The sequence below is a fragment of the Lolium rigidum genome, chromosome 2 (genome assembly GCF_022539505.1).
Source record: "Lolium rigidum isolate FL_2022 chromosome 2, APGP_CSIRO_Lrig_0.1, whole genome shotgun sequence".
Taxonomy (NCBI): Eukaryota; Viridiplantae; Streptophyta; class Magnoliopsida; order Poales; family Poaceae; genus Lolium; species Lolium rigidum.
The window spans coordinates 148,600,774-148,622,222 of record NC_061509.1 but is presented as its reverse complement, the minus strand read 5'-3'; the positions used below and the strand labels follow the sequence as shown (position 1 = coordinate 148,622,222).

Sequence of the window (21,449 nt, the reverse complement as noted above, 5' to 3'; positions counted from 1 at the left end):
TTATATGAACAAGAATCATTGGATAAAGCATCTTACCTTGCTTCCATGTCATTGTGTTTGTCGGGCTGATGTTGAGGTAGAAACCGCAAATAAGAAGATAGCACACGGTAACACATGCTTACAACTTCATCAACTAAATAAGAAGATAGATAACTGCAAGAAAATTCTAGGTGAGCAATTTGGTGATGCCAAAATAAGATTGATAGAAAAATGATTCACAAAGAAGAACCGACATGAGTGCAGAGCGAGGAAGAAGGAGGCATTTACCTTGGTACTGGCTGAACGTCACTCACTGTCAGATGAGCGCAAGTGCCGCAACGAGGACCAGCAGCTGCTCCTCGTCGCCATTGATCTCCGGGGCCTATGTCCCACGTCCATTTCCAACAAATCAAACACATGGTTGCCGTTGTTGTAGTTGGCAAACTTGATTGCTTCGGATATCGTTTGGAGGATAAAATAAGCCCAATGAGAGCTTCAAGCATTACAATGCATTCAAACCAACCTTTTCCATATCAATACCGATGTTCCAGATTTCCTACAAATCAATCACGAAAATTGGTTCTCTTTATTTCTTCCACTAAACAACACAAGATATACAAAATAGTAACATATGTTCAGGTGTTCTTAGTGGCTACAACAAAGAGATTCTTAGTGGCTACAACAAAGAGATTCTTTGTGATCTCAATAGAAGGTCGACCATGCACATAAACCCATCTTATTTGTTTGTGACCACGCTATTTTATTAAGCAAGCAGGCAAGGTGATTATAAAAGGAATAGAGGAAAAATAGATAATTTCAGTGAGGAAGACTCAAGATATTTAGAGTTACCATCTTGTGTTTGTCTCAAAGTCAAGTTGCCTTCAGTAATAGACATATACAATAATCAGAACATAGCACTGTAGGTGCTAACCATGTGGTCCCAGATATTTAGAGATACCATCTTGTCTCTGTCTCAACGTCAAGTTGCGCACTAATCTTAGCATTCGTCTGACCTGGAAGAGAAACATCATGGATAGCAGGAACCCTATCATGTAACCTACAAAACCAAAGCAGGATCAAGAAGACATTTAGCTATATAAATGGGTGAGCAAGAAAAACATAACTAACCACCACTTTAACACAGCGGAAGCACTCACTGTGCACGTCTTTTGGATTGATGGAGTCGTACTTACAAAGTGAGAAACATAGTGCACTTAGAATCGCATAAAGAGACCACCTTAGAGATTATTAGTACATCTGACGGTATCATGCGGCCCACTGCAGTGGAAGGAAAAACCATCTAGGCAATGCCTGTTTAGTGAAACCTAAAGGCCTTCTGAAACAGATTTATAATTAGTCAACTGACTATTTCCTATAATTACAACTCAAGAAGATCCGAAAAATAGGCAGTAACATGCTACCAAAGAAGCAAATGTATTGATCATGAGATATTATCTATCACCTCAAGCTAATTGGCGCCTTGCATTCTTAAGGTAAGAGACTCATATACAGTTTCAACCACCTTTAGATTTAATTCTCAAAACTATGGGAGGAAAGTACATACTCAAAAAAATAACCAAGATTCGAGTTAGACCTTTAAATCCTTACCTTACAGATGAGGTCCATGTCCAAAACTGCGAGCAAATCCACCTAGTGTTCTCCATGAACCTGCATTTCCATCTTTATGCTAATGAAATAATATAAAATCTGCAGTATAGAAGATAACTAAATTGTGCTTTTCATTACTTAAATAATTTTGCAACACATAAAACAATTGAATGAGAGGATATAGCTGCAAGTATACTTTTCTAGAAAAGAAGACACATCCCAATTATCTCTATGGTTCGAACCAGAAAGGTCTAACCTTTACCAGCGTGAAGAGCAAGATTCTGGCTAGAAATTCCACTACTAATGCTGAACTGATTCACAAAGAAACTGAAATACTGAATATTTAGTATAATTAGCCTCTGCTAATAAATTTTAACCACACATCCAAAATCTTAAATCATAACCACTGCAGGTATGCAATTGTGCAACTACAAATAAATTCAATTCGGGAAAGATGAGTTATAGTTTCTTGGCGATGTTACAAAACATAATTCCATGAGCATTGCGACCATGCTTCCCTAACAAATCAAGTAGTAGCCACTGTATTTCAAAATCTTTCTAGGACCCAGGAAAAAATTGTATGCAAAGCCAACGGATCCACCATTCCACTGACCTTGTTAAGTGAGCTCACATGTGCAGTAAGAATGTGCCTTGAGTATTAGGATAAAGTATACATGTTTATTTCAAGGATCTGTGCAGATGGGTACTGACTTCTTAACTTCACATAGCATGCTGAAATCTAATGACTAATGTACATACAAAGATAGGGATATGTATATCTATTTCATTTTTGGAAAAAAATTATGTGCAGCTAGCAAAAATAAAACTTCCTCCAAGCATCAAGTGTCCCTCACCTAGTCTCTGGTATATCTATATTTCTGCAACACTTGTAATTTGATATTTTCTTAGAGCGAATACATTTCAGAACTACTAATACTGTGACCTAACCCTGCAAATGGCTGCAATTTTCCATGCGCATGTTTTGCTATCTCGTTACTGATGACTAACTTACTCCAAAAAAGTTCTATAAATGATTATAAGAAACCGCATCTTATAATTGAACTGGTAAAACACACGTCCAGTCAATGCAAGCTGGCAGCAAACTATATTACATAATTAGCAATCATTGATCCTTTACTAATTCCAGACTTCACTTTTTTTTCTGCAAATAAGATGACACATCAAAAAAAGACAGTTTAGAATAATAGCCAATCTCTTTGTCACAATGCAGCAAAAACTCATTGCACCTTTCCCCTGCCTTTTCCTTATGTGGTTCTCTTTATATAGCATAGGAAAGAAGAGGAGGCTGAAGGGAACATCTCAGTAACTTCATTCTTAACAATATTGGCTTTATGGTTATGAGATTACTTCTAAAATCATTGTTAGGAGTATTAGAATCATGGTTTGCAAACAGCTATATGGAGCATAAATATACACTAATCTACTAATCTTATCTAGGATTTTCATCAAACACCTTCTATGCAAAGATAAAACAGATCTGTACAAACAAAGGTGAGATGTTCCAGGGGTTAAATCAAAGAGGGGGAGTTTGGAACCACTTTTACCTCAACCTCGAGCAGGGCGAGGAGCAGTTCACCTTGAGGATATTGCACATTCCGTGCTCCTCCCTACAGAGCAAGGCTGCTGAGAGAGAGAGAGAGAGAGAGAGAGAATAAGAGACAGAGAGGGAGAGCATGTACGTACCTCACAAAGTAGAGGCGGAGGGCCATGCCGATGTGCTGCTGGTTGGCGTCTTCAGGGATGAAGAATCCTCAGAGGTGGATGGATGTGGTCCTCCTACCGCTGGCAGCAGCTTCCGCTCCTGCAGCTGCTGTTTAGCACTGATGCTCCTGGCCGGGTGCAGCAGAGGAGAGGCGGCGCAAGGGCGGCGAGCTTGAGGAGGACGAGAAGAGGCGGCGCGATGAGAGGCGGGGTGCGGGAGTGGATTGGGCTGGGCGATTGGCTTGTGGAGACGAGCGAGAGGGCGAACGGGATTGGGGAAAGGAGGACACGCTGGGATTGGGGAGAGAGGGTCGCGCGGTGATTGGCGGCTAGGGTTTCACTGCGGGCTGGATGCTCTATTTTATACCGTGCGGTGAATGCAAATGCACGGTTAAGATCCATTGTCAGGCACCATCCAACGACCACGAAGCTGGAATCGCTGTGAAGCCCCCTATGGAGGGCATCATTTATACCTTTAGATACCTGTACCTTCTGCCGTGCGTACACGATCATGTCCTGTGTACTTCTCATGTGTAGAAAGCTTGCTTAGCTCACTAGTGATGTGATCAGTGGCACCCGTATCCGAGTACCAGTTTGTGTCGATGCCATATGATGCATGATTGGCACTCTTGTCACCTTTGGAGCCTCGATCATCAGAGTCATCATCATCACCATAGCGCCACCAGCAGTCCTTTACCGGATGTCCATAGATGTTGTAGATTTGACATGTAGTGTCCACAAACGGCGTTGGTGCACGGTCAGTACGACGGCGTCCCTTGCCGCTGTCCTGGCGACGATCATCAGTCCGGCGTCGAGGGCGATCATCACGGTCACCCCGAGTATCATCTCGGCGGTCACGGCGGAAACCACCACCACCACCTCCTCTGTAGTCCTGGCGACCACGGTCACGACGATCCGGACTCCGGGCACGTGGACGATCACGATCATTCTCCTGTCCTCGACGAGCAATGTTGGCAGAAGAGGTAAAACCTTCATGGGCTCCATGACCAGAGCCATTGCGCATATCATAAGAACTTAGTTGCCCGAAGAATTCATCGAGCGTTGTGTCAGGCTTGCCATTGATGTTCGTGATGAGAGAATTGTAGTGATCCTTGTCAAGTCCACGAAGAAGATATCCAACCAGCTCGTCGTCATCAAGGGGCTTGCCAACAGCTGCCAATTCGGAGGCAAATCCCTTCATCTTGGAAAAGTAGTCATCGGCGCTCTGATACCATATAAAAATCGTGGCGTCGAACGTGCTTTGACCTGCACGGTTTCGTGTTTATATATAAGGGACCAAGCCCATGGTTGTTACAGAGAACGAGAGGGATACGGAGAGAGAGACGGTAGGGTGGAGGACTCCTCCATACCTACAACCTAACCATCTAATACATATGTTTAACACATTAAACTTATCATGGCATTCATTAACATGCTTCCCTCTTTAATATCATGGGTGCAATAAAGATTTTCATAGATTTTAAAGCAGTTTTGAAGAGGGTTCATGCCAGCGAGATCATTTTTTTGTCGCTTTCGACGCAAGTTCGCTAGAATCCGTTATGTCCAGGTTAGCTAAGAGTCCATGTCAGTCTCTCTCACGTCTCTGTTTCTTCCCCGCCGTGCCAAGTGGTGAACAAGAGCTCCATTAACCTATTTTCCACACACGCACACGCTCTTCATTTTTCAGGTGAGATGAAATGACACGACGACAACACATCATCTCCACTACGTTCCCAAACGGCTGGATCGAGTGTTTGGGGACGTGTTTCGTTCGTGCCGCGTTTGAGAGACGTCGCTCCTCAGCCGCGTCCTCGAAATACCCATCCTAAATAAATATAAGTGCACGAAAATAAAAGTTTTCATTCAAATTTATTATATTATAAAGTTTGAATGAAAACGGCTAGATTTCATCAAAACCCAAGCCTACTGGCCGCCGGGCGGTGCGTTCGTCGTTGCATCCCCTCCGCCGCAGCTCCTGCTGCACACGCCCCCTCTCCATGCGTAGGGTGGAGACCATATTCCGCTGCTCCAGCAGCGCGTCGTCGCCTGGAGGGAGAGCTCGACGGCGCAACGCATCTGCGCGTCTTCGCGGCCACGAGCGTCGTGCTGGAGCTTCTTCTCCGACTAGAAGGACTCGACGAGCGCTCGTTGTTGATCCGCTGCTTCGTCCGGATGCGGCCCATCATCATCGGACCACTCGAAGTCGTCGTCGTCGTTCTCCTGCTCCATCTCGTCCTCCCCCGCCTCGTTCTCCTCCTCCTCCTCCATTTGCGGCTCCAGTTGCGCCGCCAACGCATCCGCCCGCGCCCCCCAGGCCGCCTCCGGTGCCGACAGCGCCGCCTCCCGCTGCTGACGCTCCTCCACTGCATGCCGCTGCTGACGCTCCACCGCCTCCCGCTATTGACGGTACTGGAAATCCCGCTCCATGTGCAGGCGCTGCCGCTCTACGCGCCACCGCTCTACGCGCCACCGCTCGCCCATCTCCTCCGCCTGGCGCCGCCACGCCTCTTCCGCCGTGGCAGCGTCGAACGCCGCTATGGTGTCCGCCAGCGCCGCCTCCTCCCACGCCACGTTCTCCTCATCTTCGGAGTCTCCCGCTGCTGACGCTCGCGCCGCCGCCTCCCGCCGATGACGCTCCCGCTGCTCGATTGCCTCCCGCCGATGCCGCCGCTCTGCACGCCACCGCTCCGCCCGACGCCACCACGACTCTTCCTCTGCGGCGGCGTCGATGTTAAACTGCGGTGCTTCCGGTGGTGGAGGTGGTGGTGGAGGGAACTAGCTGGCTTCTGGACGGTTCATCATTGTGTAGTGGTGTTCGAGCAACAAGGGTTGTGCTTGCGGCGGAGAAAGGGGTGCCAACGGCTGTGGTGGCTGCCATTGAGGTTGGGGGGGGGAGGGGCTTTTATAGATGTCGGCGAGAAGATAGCGCGGGAAGAGGCCAGAAGCGGCGGGAAGAAAGCGCGGGAACGCGCGGTGGCGTGCGAACACCGGTAACGCGTGGATGCTGCGCAGCACCGACGAGACGTCTCGTCTGCCCCTCCGTCGCCATTAAGGCAAAGCTGCGATGCTTCCTTCGTGTGTCACTGCACGCCAATAACTTCCGTCGTGAGGTAGGCGACGGTTAGGTTAAAATTTGAATGTGCCACTGACACGTCGGTTCTACCATGCCTTGCCTCGCTTTTCGTTGTGTTCGGCGTGCCCGAGCATCCCCTGTGTAGCGGGAACGAGCTCGGGACGCCGAACACCGTATTAGACCGCGCCATACAAAAAGAGACTTTGAAGCACACGACTGGAAACCTTTTGGAGCTGGAGATGCTCTGAGCTCGGCTGCCCGCGCTCCCGGCCTTATCTTGATCGAGCCCATATATACCACACCTCGAAAAAGCTAGGAGGGGAACATCCCAGACGCATGGACAAATGTGGATCATGCAGCATGATCCGCCGCGAGATCGAAAACGATGCACGGCGAAGCACGAATCAGACAGGCCGGAAATCTCGTCTGCCGCCCCGAGCGTCCGAGCGTATGTCGATGGACGTTTACAATTGACCCGAGCGAGCGAGACCACCCACGACAGGAACAGGCAAGAACAGGGACGAGCACTCGGAGAGCCTGTCGTTGGTTCTTGCTGCGGCCGTTGCTGTTAGCTGTGCCTGCCGCCACAATTGCGTGGGAGGGCGCGTGGGCCGTGAAAGCTACTTACGAGTTTTTTGAGTTTTGACGCTGCGTTCCTTTACCAGTTAGCGAACTTGTTTTCCTCGGGCCGTGTGAAAATGATGGGAATGGCAAACTTAATTGATTTCTTTTTTCGTGGAACAGAAATACAGCTTGTATCCGCATCAGTGCGCATCAGTGCGCATCAGTGCAGTCTCCGCCCTGATTTTGTTCCCCTATATTGCTCTAGCTCTCATCGGCGAAATACAAATCCACCATTTCCTCCCAATCAAGCTCTTCCCCGTTTCGAAATCCAAGGCAGTGAGAGCTTCTTCACCGGCTATGACGACGAGCTCGGCGGTGGTCTTCGTTGGCATGCCTTCTCCCTCTTCCCTGATTTATGTTCTGCTGGATTCTCTTTCGGCGTATGTAAGAAACACTGGATATGGTACATTAGATTAGTAAGCATGGTAAATATGTCTAGATGCAACCATAGATGTAGTAGATTGAGCTTGTATGGAACCGTAATTTGCCACAAGACTGATGTGGTAGCCTTTGACTGATGTGGAGTGCAAAGTGCTAGACTAGTCAATTTTATGGTTTAAGTGTTGAATCTTTTGTAGATTAGCATGTCTTCCACTCCATCGAGCACGACCACTGTGGTGCTGCCTTCCACTCCGTCGAGCACAACCACCGTGATGTTGCTTCTTCTTCGTCCATCTCACCAATCTCTGCGCTTAATCCTACTCACCTGACTGGAAGCCTTTGATGTTCTGCTTACCATTATTCTGATGTCTTGTGTGGGTCACTTACCCCTACGCAACTGATTGTCATGCATACCATTATTCATTTGTCTTGTGTAGGTTATCCCGCCTTCACCTAATCTGATGTGCATGCCTTCTATGGCATGGATGAATGCAAGGGTTCATCCAGCGCGCTCTGCATCATCCTAAACTATATCTATGGTGTGGGAAGCAAATCTGTAAGAGTTCGTCCTCAATAGGGTTTGTTAGCAAGTTAGAGGTGGCATCAGTTGTTCATGTGGCTTAAAAAACCAGATGCAACATGTATGCAATGATGTTCTTGACTTCACAGGCGTGACATTCACCCCTACTCAGGTGAATAACCGCCTTAGGAAGTGGTGACAGAGGTGGGTGGTCGTGTACAAGGTTAGGAATGAGTGACATTTTGCAACGAGAGCACGGCCATGATGATGGACAAGGAGAAGCTGAAGTCATACCTCATGGTTATCTTGCATATCACTTCTTTGCTTAACATGGTCATTCCCTTTTTATACAGAGCTCGACTAACACAATGTCTTCTCAATCTCAGTAAAACCCGAAGCACAAAGATTTTCTGAACACGGCCGAACTACCGGAAAATGATGACGATTTGTGAGCCAGGGTTCGTGCGTAATGATATTCTCTTCACTCCCCGCAAAATTGTGGCTGCTATCAAGTACCTTGCGGACAACAAGGCCCATGGTAACACCTATGCTGACATGACAACGTCAGGGAGGAGGATCTGGCTTAGGACACGGCTGCGCAAGCACCACTGTTAGTGGTTTTGCTTTGTAGTTGTGTGCCTGATAGTGGTCTGCTGAGGTCATGTATATTTTGGGAGCTCGTCTAATATTCCATTCCACCAGCTAGAAACTAATGGAAACTTGATGCATGGATTGTAATATTTTGGGAAGTGGTATTAATACTAACCCCTCCGATGATAAACTTGTGATGCATCATGAGCTCTAGTTTTTTGGGTTAGGTCGTGGTGCATCAGTAATTATGGTAGCACCCGTTAGGCAGTACCACCCCTTAAGATGAACATTTTAGCTTAAGTCCATGTTCGTATTGTGTGATATGTGATGGGTAAGCTCACCTTTCGAAGGAAGAGGTTAGCATATCCAGAGTTTTGTTGCAACCAAACAACACTAAGTACTTTTAACGTTTCATGGAATGGTGTAGAGTAGCCAACTAAACACTATTGTGGTCGTTCTCTCCCTAATGCAGAAAAGTGCCATGTACGCAACCAAACAAAATGGAGAACATGGCTTTTGGGTCGTTTCTCCCCAACTATGCTCCCAGGGGGCGTGCGCCAGGGAGCCCAAAAGAAGCCCGGGCAACCAATCACGCCCTTAGTAGTTCCAGTGCTTCAAACTGCAATGTGAGAAAACTTACATCAAAGCATATGATTAGAAATCAACTATGCACTGCTTTGAGGGCCCGGCAGGGTTCCTCGTTCAAAACAACCCGATGAGCATCGCTGGAGTGAGTATGGCTTGGCTCGTCGCGTAGTTGTTGAGCTTTATAGCTGGAGCACAGGGCGGGAAGCAACGAAAAATGGCAGGGAGGAGTGGTAGTGGACATTAACGCCTCCACGTGGGTGTGAGAAAGGTGCATCAGCGACGAACATCTCAGCTGCCTCCATCCAAGAACAGAAGCCAATACTAACAGGGTTGGATTGATCATCTGTTGTGTCTATGACAGGGTTGGCCGGCCTGTCGACTACGCCTTCTGTCCGACGCTCCCACTTGTTGGTTGACGTCAGGTTGGAGACGTCGAAGAAGTTTTTTTAATCCACACTGGACCCAACTTGCATATGAATACCATGTTTGGACGTTTTCATAAGTCTGGCGGGCATTTGGCAAAAGCTATAAAGGCCGCAAGTAAGAGCATCTCGACTCGTGTTTCCAAAGAAAGCTCCAAAGGTATTTGCAGGACAATGGATAACAAACCTCCCTGAGTTACATTCCCAAAGTTCAATCATTTCAGTGCAAGCTTCAAGAATTATACGCAGGGGCTCTATCAGAAACAATGGACATAACTTTTGTATTTTATTTTTGTTTAGAGACGGCGTTTAGGAGACGCAACTGGGAACGGACGCTCTATGTGATGGCATCCCAAATGATCAATTCAGCATCTTTACCGAACGTCATTTAAAATAGGCGACTAGAGAGATATTGCAAACATGCTCTATTGCACAAGCCGGAGGGTGTCCCCATAGCGTTGGTATTTGCTCTCTGAGTCTCTGTCTTGGTCCATCTCCGGGGCTGTTATGACCCCGGGCTGCCTTTTGGCAAAAGAAGCCGGCCGCCTCCGCTTTCTTTTGGCCTTTGGATTGACGTTCCAAAAGATGACGGCAACACCAAATCTTGTGAGGGAAAAGTTGCAGAGGCCCCGCCCTACTGCATTGGAGCGAAGGGAGCCGATTTGATCATCATTCGACGAGCCCCACTTCTTACTTTTCTTTTTCAATTGCCCTGACGGGTTCATAATATAATAATTTCATTTGTAAACAATGAAACGTATAGTGTGGCAAGTTCGAAAGGATATTGTGCTTTTGCTGGCTTGTGGGCGATATGCGTTTGTGGTACTCGCCCGTTTTTGTTTACCCGGCCCATATTTTAGGTTTACTTGAACCCTTGAAGTCAATTTTGTAAACTTTGACTATAAGAAAATATATCGGTATTTATTATACAAAATACATATCATATAATATAAAAGTATATTTAATGTTGATTATAACGAAATACTACCTTCGGTCGGTAATAATCGACGCGGCCACGATGCTAATCTAGTGCAAGCTTGACCTACTCCAAGTCAATTAAAAACAGAAGGGGGAGAAGATTTCATAGTATGAATGTTAATATTTTTATTTCCAGATATTTGGTAAAATTTGATAAAGTATTACTTTGATTACACTAGTGGAAAACGGACCTTTTGCACCGGTTAGTAAGGGCTATATGCACCGGATGCCAAACCGGTGCAAACCATCCGGTGCAAAAGCCCCCCCCCCTTGAACCGGTTCAGTTACGAACCGGTGCTAAAGGGGGCACCACGTGGCCCGCTGTGGAGCGTCCGGTGGGGGACCTTTAACACCGGTTCGTAATACGAACCGGTGCAAAAGGGTTGTGCCGCGGCAGGGTTTTGGTATCCTTCCCTGCCACGGCAGACTGCCATGGCAGGGAATTGCACTAAAATGCTGCCGCGGCAGACTCTGGCGCGGCAAGAAATTTACACTAAAACGCTGCCGCGGCAGACTCTGCCTCCATTCGAAACATGTTATAATGCATACATATATATAGGAAACCATTATATTACATATATCGATCGAAGTGACACACGTTCATGTATATATATATATGTATATATATGTCTACATCAACTTTGAAAATAATTTCTATTCAATATTGGATGGCGGGCACATAGTGTTCTCCGTCTGGAGCTATGACTTGCTCAAGTAAGAACTCCGCCAGTTCTTCTTGAATTGCTCGTACACGCTCGGTTGCTAGAAGACCGTCCCGCAACCGTTGGATCTAATAATTTGATGAAGGTACGGTGGTCAGTATATATATATATGTGTGTATGTGAATGAAACACAAGGTGATAAAATAAAGTCATGAATGTTGTTTACGTACATCAAGTTGTTCCAAAATTTTGGTCACATGGTGGGTATTCTGGCGGGTGAACTCGCAAATGTAGAACCCGCATAAATTATTCCCGTCCTCTTGCCTCAAGCACTTTACGAGAACAAAGTTCAATCAAAATAATATATAATCAAGAATGATAATAATGGTATTGAAACTAAAATCAAAGAGATGCGCGGCCTAGCCACAGTAGTACTTACCGGTACATGTTTTATTCGAAGCTCTTTATTCTGTAAACCCGAAGACTTGTTGGCGAACCATTTCCAAGCCTTGTGGAGGATATCAGCCATGTCCCCCCACGCCTCAAGGGGTTTACTTTTCGATTCCATGACTTCTACTACCCCGGTCTCGGGTTCAAAGACTAGCAGGATATAGTGAAACCTGCGGACACATATGCATAACTCATCAATTACACTTAACACATGGATTAGGCAAAAAAGATTTAATGTGTGAAGACAGTAACACTCACGCGAAGTTGTAAGGAAATAGTATTGCCCTTTTGTATGAGTTTTTCCTTAAGGCATATACCAAGTTATTCTCTGTGTCCTTGGGAGAGCTGTCGACAGTATACCCATTCACGGTATATGGGTCAACGAACCCTAGATCATAGATTTGCCCCTTGCGGCATTCGCGGATCTTCATTCTGCATAATATAGATAGTTATATGCATGCAATGGACGAGCCGCGATAGAGACTTAATTACATAAATAATACTTACAGATAGTAGACACTCAGCAGAGATTTGTCGAGGGCGTCTTGATTGAATAACTGAAATAATTCACAAAATTCGATGTTCATCACGTCAGTTCGCCCGTAGTGCTCATCTTTGATTCCACCATGATCTAGTTCTGACCGTCCTTACATGCATCCAAGTACCAATTATGTAGTTTTCGCATTTGTGTTGATAGATGATGCAACTTCTCAGCTCTGACAAGAGGTTACCCGTACTTGTACTGGTATGCTATTTGGACCTCACCCGTGATCATGAATTCGATGCGGCTTAAGTACTCAGGAATACTCATACCGGCCGCATCTGCCTCATCTTTGTATAGTTTTACCATCTCCGGATCAAGGAACTGCAGGACATCGAGATACACTTAGAGCGGGGGGCACGAGTTTTTCTGGGTTCCAAGCTGGGGAACTGGTTTCCCTTCTTCCTTTCTTTTTTGCCACCGCTCTCTTGCTACCATATTTGACTTGCGAATAGACCGGTCATAGTTCGATGAAAGACTTGGCTCAGGTTGATGAAGGCTCTTTGGCAGTTTCAACTTCTTTTCCTTGGATATAGCTGGCTCGGGCTCAGGCTGGGGCTTTTTCTTGCCAAACATGGATTTCATGTGTTGTTCCTTTGCGATCTTGTCATTTTCCTCATCTGTATAGTCATAAAGTCTCTTGGGAGGAACCTTAGGCACTCTTGGGAGGGGCTCTTGTTTACGTTTCGGTGATCGCTTACGACTCATTGCCGTAGCGGTCCGCCTTTTGCTCTTAGACTGAGTGGTGGGCTGCGGAGAAGGCTCACGCGGCGGCGGAGAAGGCTCACGCGCCGGCGGAGAAGGCTGACGTACTGGAGACGGCTGCATCGGTGGAGAATGCTGGCTCGGTGGAGACCTTGTTGGCGCCTTCCAACCCGGAATCACAATGAATTCCTTTCGCCATAGAACTGTAGTTTTCTTGGCTTCTCCCAGCTCTAGCGAATCCCCTTCACCGGCAGGGTGGTCAAGCCTCAGCGGCCCATACCCATCCATAACTTGATCCACCCCGGCAACAGCGTAGCCGGGTGGAACCGGTTTGAAGTGGTATCTTTGATCGAGTACTGGCGGTAAGACATAGCCGATCGCCGCCTTGAGCGTTAAGTAGCCCATCGTTTTGAAATGTAGCTCACAAGGTGTCGACTCTGTGATATAATCCACAGGGTCGAGAGGAGCCATCTGCGGATCCACAGGGGAGGGAGGAGCCATCTGCGGATCCACATCTGCATCATCACCCGGCAGCTCCGTGGAAGCCACGCTGCTTTTCCGCTGAGATCCCTGGCCGGTAGCATCGAATGCAACTTCTTCTATCTGCTGATTAGCTTGAGATTGGGTGACTGAGCCTGACATTATCATCCTCACTTGCTCCTCTAGCTTAGCAACGCGATCTTGAACCACACCTTTTTTTCCTCTGACGGCTTCTATCGGGATATTTCTTCGTTTCTGCAGGAAACCCAATACACCACGGCTTGCCACCTGGTATGGTTCGTGTTCGTCCTAGGTGCTCAGGATTCCCAAGGGCGTGTGTGAGCTGGTCCTTTTCTCTTTCGGGACGGAACTTCCCCTCTTCAACTTCCTTTGCAACAGTTCTAAAGGCTTCGATAGGAAGTGGGTTTTCCTGATGTTTTCGTGTATATATACAGTTCCCTTGTGCATCTAACGTGCCCCCATGCGCGTAAAACCAATCCCTTGACCGTTGGTTCCATTTCCGTACCTCTGGCTCGATCCCCTTTGCAATTAGGTCCTTCTCCCATTTCTCCCACTTAGGTCTGCCAGCCTTGTAGCCTCCTCGCCCCATGGTATGGAAGTACATCTTATTAGCAACATTTTTCGTATTGGTGACTGACCTTGTCTTTGCCCTCTCCGATGTCTTGTACTTCACAAATGCCTCCCAGTGGTCTTTTATCTTCTCATAGGGGCCGTTGAAATCTGGAGTCTTCTTTTTCTTCACAAAGAAGTTGTCCAATTTCTTCTTGTAGTCGTTGAACTGTAGTGTCATCTTCTCAAGAGCCCACTTCTTGACTCTTCGTTGTACGCTATTCAGCTCGGGATCCTCAGGGTCTGGCCTGTCATTCTCACTATCAGAGTCAGCTGGCTCCGGAAATATGAAATTTACCAGGAGTTTCCTAAACATCAGATTTTTGGATCTTGTATCGAGATAAGTAACTCCTTCGTCCGCCTTTGCAGGTTTCTTCTATTCTTGAGTGGTGATCGGGATAGTGTCCCTAACAATAACTCCGCATTGACTTACAAACTTTTTTGTGTGATGCTTGGGAGAAATCGGTTCACCATCTATAGCGATTTTCGTGATGGTGCACCTTTCATGGTCTTCCATCTTTCTGGCCGCGCCTCGTTTAGTTCTGCCAGTAGAGTTTGTTGATCGGGAGGTCTAAAAGAAGAAACAACGTTAATATATGTATATGCACAAATCTGTAGGCTTGGTTAATTAATATATATACACCTCGGCGCCGTGAGTTTCTCCCTCGCAGTCATCACCTTCTCCCTCACCGGAGCCGTCTCCACGGTGGTCTTGCTCATCTTCCTCATCGGAGCCGTCTCCTCGGGTTCGCTCGTCTCCCTCGCCGGATTGGTTTAGGTAAATAGAGGTGATATCGTCATCATCACGGATAATCTCCTCGAGGAGGTATTCTTTTTCTAGGTCTCTTTCCATAGTTTCTGCAAAGACTTACAAGTTATTCTAATGCTATAAACACAACGAAGCAGTAATTACGAATAATGCTCAATACGTGATCAAAATATTAGAGTTACACATATCTATAGGTACTAATTAAGGATAATGCTCAATACATATATAGTTCTGAAAGCAGATAGTGCAGTTACATGCATACATAGATTGGTTTCATGTTTATTTAACCCTAATACATCAATCACTACTACAACCTCTCAACCGCGCCGACCGGGTCCTATAACGCACCGACCGGGTCCTGAGCCGCGCCGGGTGAACCCCCAAAGCCACGGAACAGTAACGGGAGCATAGCTAACATGAGATCCCTGCATAACTGACCATCCGGTCCTATACATGGTGTCTACCGCATACATGTAACGGCGAACGTGCTCGTCCTCCGCTGCAATGCGCTGAGCTACCTCCTCCGGCGGGGCCGGCTCCCTCTAAAACGACCGTGGCCCATAAGACCTCCACCAGAGAATATCCGGGTCGGCGACGGGACCCGGATTCCGCAACAAGGTGCGCGCCCCGGAAGATAACACCTCCCAGTGCCACCCCGGTGGAGTCCAGTCCCGAACTTCCCCCATCTGTTGCATCTCCTCTAAAATTGTCCTAGCTCCAGGACGCGAAGGGCGCGGCATCGTATGCAAACTAACAAATACATTGTAACAAATATTACTACTTTTTTCTAACACATACTAATTTATAAAATAAATCTAACTAAAATTTCTAAATTTCACTACTATTTCAGTACTAAAATTTTGCTAACTCTAAAATTTTCTAAATTTCACTACTATTTCACTACTAAAACTTTGCTAACTCTAAAATTTCTAAATTACTAAAATTTCTAAACTACTAAAATTTTGCTAACTCTAAAATTTTCTAAATTTCACTACTATTTCACTACTAAAATTTTGCTAACTCTAAAATTTCTAAATTACTAAAATTTCTAAACTACTAAAATTTTGCTAACTCTAAAATTTCTAAATTTCACTATTATTTCACTACTAAAATTTTGCTAACTCTAAAATTTTCTAACTCTAAAATTTTCTAACTCTAAAGTTTTCTAAAATCTAAAATTTCCTAATTACTAAAATTTCATAATTACTAAAATTTCCTAATTACTAAAATTTTCTAACTCTAAACCTAACTAAAATTTTGCCTAACTAAAATCTAACTAAATTCTAAAAAAATAAAAACCTAACTAAAATAAAAAAAGCTCACCTTCGTCGGGCCGGCAGAGGTGGCCGGCGGCGCGGGCGGTGGAGTGGGCCGGGCGGCGGCGGCGCGGGAGGAGGCGTGGGCGGTGGAGGTGTCCAGCGGCGCGGGCGGAGAGGGGCCGGGAGGCGGCGGTGTTCGGACGCGAGGAGGAGGCGGGCGGCGCGCGCGCGGGAAGAGAGGGGGGGCCGGGAAGCGGCGGCGCGGGCGGAGGAGGAGACGGCAGCGCGGGCGGGCGGCGCGGGGAGGAGGAGGACGGCGGGCGGCGGCGGGGCGCTGGCGCGGGAGTTGGCGGACGGCGGTGGGCGTGCGGGATTTCGGCAGCCTGCCGGCGTCCGGTTCTCCTCGCGCGAATGGGGAAGAAGAGGAGTGGGTGGGTAGTTATGTAGGAGGGGGCTTTTGCACCGATTCGTGGCTGGAACCGGTGCAAAAGGAAAAGGGTCTTTTGCACCGGTTCCAGCCACGAACAGGTGCAAAAGCCCCAAATTTCGGCTGCCCCTTTGGTTCTTCCTGCCTTTTTTGGGTGTTTTTGGCGGGATAAGTTCCCGCCACGATGCCATGCGGGATAGTTCCCGCCACGACGTCGACGCCGCGCGGGATATTTTCCCGCCACGCGACACCGCGCGGGAAATTTTCCCGCCACACACGCCCTCAATAAATAGTACGTCCCCGTCTCTCCCACTTCACTCATCACCGAACCCTAGCTCATTTCACAATGCCCCCAAAGCCGCACCCGCCGCCGGTGGAGGTGGACCCGCAGCTCGCAGAGATAAAGGAGTGGGAGGAGCTACAACGGCAGGAGGCTGCAGCTAGGAGGGCAGCAGCGGATGAGGTGGACCCGCAGCTCGTAGAAATAGAAGAGTGGGAGGAGGCAGCGCTAGCGGCTACCATAGAAGCATTTGAGAGGTAGAGTCTCCAGGAGCTGCATAAGCGGCCGCGTGTGGCGGATCTGGATAGTGAGGAGATGCATAAGCGTCATTGTGAGGAGGAGCTGCGGTAGGAGGTGGCAGCTAGGAGGGCAGCAGCGGATGCGCGGAAGAACTAGTAGTAGTTGTTGTTTTAATTTAAGTTTAGGTAACGTATCTTGTTAATTTCAATAAAGTCGTTGTCGTTAGTTTATATACCCCTTTTATCCCGGTTCCTGGCTTGAACCGGTGCTAAAGATGGTGGATTTGTTTATATACCCATTTTATCCCGGTTCCTAGCTTGAACCGGTGCTAAAGATGGGGGGGGGGCTAAATCTGGGGGAGGCTTATCTGGTGTTTGCCTTATCTAGGGTGGCGTCATCTCGGGGGAGGGGATTATCTGGAGGCATACATCGCTATATATAGCCCCTCCGGGGAGAGTAGAGAGAGCAAAGAGAGAAGAGGCAACGACCAAGAAGGAAAGAGCCTCTCCGGCGAAGTTTCTCGAAGATGTCTTAGATGGCCGGCCGTCTTAGACATCTTCGGAAGCTTCGCCCGAGAACTCTTCCCGCAAGCAAGCTAGGAGTCCCGCTCGGAAGCTGCTAGTATACACCCAACAAACAGTAGCTCAGGGTAAGGAGGGGAGAGCATAGAGAGCTTCCCGGGAGCTGGTATATAACCCGATGACTGCAACCTCGAAGGAAAGAGCCTCTCCGGCGGAGCTTCTCGAAGATGTCTTAGATGGACGGCCATCTTAGACATCTTCGGAAGCTCCGCCCGAGAACTCTTTCCGTCCACCCCTCGTGAAAAAGACAATTTCAAAAATGATCCAAACAACGCAAAAACTCCGCGTGCTGTCATATTATGTGTCATACTTGCAAGGAAAAATAATAAACTTGGATAATTGCACACATTACAAAAAATCCTTCACAATATGGGCTATCGTGTTGGAGGTTTCATGGCATTTAGGTCAAACGACCAATGTTACTGATAGAATCGCCACATAGTTTGTGATAATGTATCCATATTGTGCACACATGTGTATCTTGGGATGTCTTACAATGTTGCAGGAGGAGGTTTTCCATTTCATCGCACGAAAAATCCATTTTCCATTTTCGAGGTGCCGAAAAGGGGGTGTTTTGTGAAGGAACCACAAAATTAAGTTTCACATTGGTACCAACACATTTTTCAAAAATAGTAGACCACCTAAGATGGATAATCTCCCAACCTGTGTATCTGGAACCTTCCCGTCCACCCCTCGTGAAAAAGACAAATTCCTGCCGAATCAGTAGGAGGCCGGCCAGATTTGAACTACAGGCACATGATATAATGCTCAAGATATGTTGTACAAATATTTATTGGGTTCACAACATGCTATTTCATCAGCGATCCAGTGAAAGTTTAGCGAAACTCCGCCCCGGGCGAATGATCTTCATGCCCGCCGTTTTGAATATAGTTTGAAACGAGCATAAAAAATTAAAAAATGATCCAAACAATGCGAAATCTTCACGTGCTGTCATATTATGTGTCATACTTGCAAGGAAAAATAATAAACTTGGATAATTGCACACATCACAAAAAATTCTTCACAATATGGGCTATCGTGTTGGAGGTTTCATGGCATTTAGGTCAAACGACCAATGTTACTGATAGAATCGCCACATAGTTTGTGATAATGTATCCATATTGTGCACACATGTGTATCTTGGGATGTCTTACAATGTTGCAAGAGGAAATTTTCCTTTTCATCGCACGAAAAATGCATTTTCCATTTTCGAGGTGCCGAAAAGGGGGTGTTTTGTGAAGGAACCACAAAATTAAAGTTTCACATTGGTACCAACACATTTTTCAAAAATAGTAGACCACCTAAGATGGATAATATCCCAACCTGTGTATCTGGAACCTTCCCGTACACCCCTCGTGCAAAAGACAAATTCCTCCCGAATCGGCAGGAGTCCGGCCAGATTTGAACTACAGGCACATGATATAATGCTCAATATTTTTTGTAAAAATATTTATTGGGTTCACAACATGCTATTTCATCAGAGATCCAGTGAAAGTTTAGCGAAACTCCGCCCCGAGCGAAGGATATCATGCCCGTCGTTTTGAATATAGTTTGAAACGAGCATAAAAAATTCAAAAATGATCCAAACAACGCGAAACCTTCGCGTGCTGTCATATTATGTGTCATACTTGCAATGAAAAATAATAAACTTGGATAATTGCACACATCACAAAAAATCCTTCACATTATGGGATATCGTGTTCGAGGTTGAAGGAGATATGCCCAAGAGGCAATAATAAAAGTGGTTATTATATATCTTTATGTTTATGATAAATGTTTATATATCATGCTATAATTGTATTAACCGAAACATTAGTACATGTGTGATATGTAGACAACAAAGAGTCCCTAGTATGCCTCTTAACTAGCTTGTTGATTAATGGATGATTAGTTTCATAATCATGAACACTGGATGTTATTAATAACAAGGTTATATCATTGTATGAATGATGTAATGGACACACCCAATTAAGCATAGCATAAGATCACGTCATTAAGTTATTTGCTATAAGCTTTCGATATATAGTTACCTAGTCCTTATGACCATGAGATCATGTAAATCACTTATGCCGGAAAGGTACTTTGATTACACCAAACGCCACTGCGTAAATGGGTGGTTATAAAGGTGGGATTAAGTATCCGGAAAGTATGAGTTGAGGCATATGGATCAACAGTGGGATTTGTCCATCCCGATGACGGATAGATATACTCTGGGCCCTCTCGGTGGAATGTCGTCTAATTTCTTGCAAGCATATGACTAAGTTCATAAGAGACCACATACCACGGTACGAGTAAAGAGTACTTGTCAGGAGACGAGGTTGAACAAGGTATAGAGTGATACCGATGATCAAACCTTGGACAAGTAAAATATCGCGTGACAAAGGGAATTGGTATCGTATGTGAATGGTTCATTCGATCACTAAAGTCATCGTTGAATATGTGGGAGCCATTATGGATCTCCAGATCCCGCTATTGGTTATTGGTCGGAGTGAGTACTCAACCATGTCCGCATAGTTCACGAACCGTAGGGTGACACACTTAAGGTTGGATGTTGAAATGGTAGTACTTGAATATGGAATGGAGTTCGAATATTTGTTCGGAGTCCCGGATGAGATCCCGGACATCACGAGGAGTTCCGGAATGGTCCGGAGAATAAGATTCATATATAGGATGTCATTTTATGTGAATTAAAATGATGCGGAAGGTTCTATGGAAGGTTCTAGAAGGTTCTAGAAAAGTCCGGAAGAAACCACCAAGGAAGGTGAAGTCCACATGGGACTCCACCTCCATGGCCGGCCAACCCTAGTGGGGGTGGAGTCCCAAGTGGACTCCCCTAGGGGGCCGGCCACCCCCCATATGGGAGGTGGAACTCCCACCTCTAGTGGGAGTCCTAGCTTGGGTAGGTTTCCCCACCATATGGAAGGTTTTTGGTTCGGGTCTTATTCGAAGACTTGGAGACCAACACTTGGGGTTCCACCTATATAATGAGGGGCCAAGGGAGGGGGCCGGCCACCCCCCAAGCTGGCCGCCCCCCTTGAAGTGGCCGGCTACCCCCCTCCCAAACCCTAGCCGCCCCCTCTCCTCCATATCTCCCGCGTAGCTTTAGCGAAGCTCCGCCGGAGTTCTCCACCGCCACCGACACCACGCCGTCATGCTGTCGGATTCAAGAGGAGCTACTACTTCCGCTGCCCGCTGGAACGGGAGGTGGACGTCGTCTTCATCAACAACCGAACGTGTGACCGAGTACGGAGGTGCTGCCCGTTCGTGGCGCCGGAACCGATCGTGATCAAGATCTTCTACGGGCTTTTGCAAGCGGCAAGTGAACGTCTACCGCAGCAGCAAGAGCCTCCTCTTGTAGGCTTTGGAATCTCTTCAAGGGTGAGACTCGATAAACCCCTCGTTGCTACCGTCTTCTAGATTGCATCTTGGCTTGGATTGCGTGTTCGCGGTAGGAAAATTTTTGTTTTCTATGCAACGTTATCCTTCAAGTGGTATCGTAGCCGTGTCTATGCATAGATGGTTGCACGAGTAGAACACAATGGTTTTGTGGGCGTTGATGCTCTTGTTATCTTTAGTTTGAGTACTTTGCATCTTTGTGGCATAGTGGGATGAAGCGGCCCGGACTAACTTTACATGACCGCGTTCATGAGACTTGTTCCTCGTTCGACATGCAACTTGTATTGCATAAGAGGCTTTGCGGGTGTCTCGTCTCTCCTACTATAGTGAAGATTCAATTTACTCTTCTATTGACAACACTAGTATCACCATTGTGGTTCATGTTCGTAGGTAGATTAGATCTTACTCGAAAACCCTAAACCACATAAAATATGTAAACCAAATTAGAGATGTCTAACTTGTTTTTGCAGGGTTTGGTGATGTGATATGGCCATAATATGATGATGAATATGTATGAGATGATCATTATTGTATTGTGGCAAC

The 21,449-nt window shown here is 46.5% G+C and overlaps 1 long non-coding RNA gene across 1 annotated transcript; it reads right to left on the bottom strand.

The window, feature by feature from the left end:
• Positions 1-782: 782 nt before the first annotated feature.
• On the bottom strand, positions 783-1,917 carry LOC124687438. The gene is made up of 3 exons (XR_006998220.1): positions 1,588-1,917; positions 1,137-1,257; positions 783-1,036 (listed from the first exon to the last, which is right to left on the bottom strand). It is a non-coding gene; the product is annotated as an uncharacterized LOC124687438 (long non-coding RNA).
• Positions 1,918-21,449: the final 19,532 nt, after the last annotated feature.